This window comes from Trichosurus vulpecula, chromosome 5 (assembly GCF_011100635.1).
Source record: "Trichosurus vulpecula isolate mTriVul1 chromosome 5, mTriVul1.pri, whole genome shotgun sequence".
NCBI lineage: Eukaryota > Metazoa > Chordata > Mammalia > Diprotodontia > Phalangeridae > Trichosurus > Trichosurus vulpecula.
In genome coordinates this window covers 8,514,461-8,515,912 of record NC_050577.1, presented here as the reverse complement: position 1 = coordinate 8,515,912, position 1,452 = coordinate 8,514,461, and positions in this window count along the sequence as shown.

Genomic DNA, 1,452 nt, shown 5'->3' with positions numbered 1-1,452 from the left:
TATTATAATATATCATGCAAGATTAACAAAGTCCTGAACTAGAGTGACAGCTATGTAAGTAAAGATTATGAGACAGATAAACATTCTCTATAAGCAGAGATACAAAAATGACCCACTACTAGAAAAGACATGATTTGGCCATATCAATCAGAGAGGCCCTCTTTCTCCCAAGAGATAGTAGACATATCTAAAAAAGCTATTTGACAGAACTACGTCCATCTCCTGGGAAGGACAGGCTTACTAAACATATCATCTCCAGTAGATGGCACTGGCCTGACTACCAGCTGGAGCAAAAATGCAACAACCAGTGGAAAGAATTAGTCAAACCTATGGGGGGGGGGGTGTGTGCAGTGGTGGGGGGTGAGATAGTGTACCTGAAATACCATAGCATTATGCTATCACCAGAACACAGTGGCAGCTCTGCAGGTCGGATACATTTCTGGATCGTTTAGGAACAATTTTTTGTTGCTACTCTTTAACATTTGGTAATTTCATAAGGTGCTTTGGTTTTGAATTAGACATTTCATCCAGCTGACTAGTTGAAGTAAGCTCTGTGGTATAGACTTGAATTATATATTGTTTAGCATTCGGACACATAAAGTATCTAGAACATGGTATTATCTCTCTTAGGCCTAGGGGTGGAAAAGAAATTCTAAGTGATGGAAGTGCAAAGAGATTCATACAAAGAGTTGTCAACTTTAAAACAAAACTTAACTGTCCCTTTTTTATATTAACATTTTTTTTTCCTCTGTTGGTCATAATGAGACAAACTCCAGTTAAGCCACTTGATGAGTCACAGCCAATCTGTGAGAATGATTTTCCAGTCCCTCACAGACTTTCATTTCATAGAAGTTAATTGCCATGTTATGTGGATGAATATTGACTAGCTCAAATGTGATTTGAATATTTGAAATATAATTGACTCTGATGGGTTTATGGAACAGTATATGACCAAATTAAGAAGCCAGAGCAGGCAAAAGTCTGTCATGCAATGACTTCTTTGTATCCAAGACCTCCTATTATATCTGAAAACAACACCACTGACTTATTTTTTTTTTATTTTTTTGATTCATTTTTAATTTATGTAATAAAAGAAGCATTTCCCCAACAGAGCAACAAAAAGATAATTGCATATGGAACTGTAAGTATACTATGTACAACTTGCTATTATTTTCAAATATACAACAAAATTAACATGTGAATTTCTTTTTTTTTCCTTCCTTCCCCCAGCCCTAGAGATGGCTACCATTAGGCTACCATATATATATGTATGTAAAATTGTTTTATATATACTTCTATTTATCAGTTCTTTCTCTAGATGCAGATAACATCTTTCTTTACATGTTATTTATGGTTAATTTAGGTATATATAAAAGTAAAAATAATTCATTCTCTCAAAGTCATTCTCCAAACAATATGGCTTTTGTTGTATACAAAATCCTCTTGTTTCTG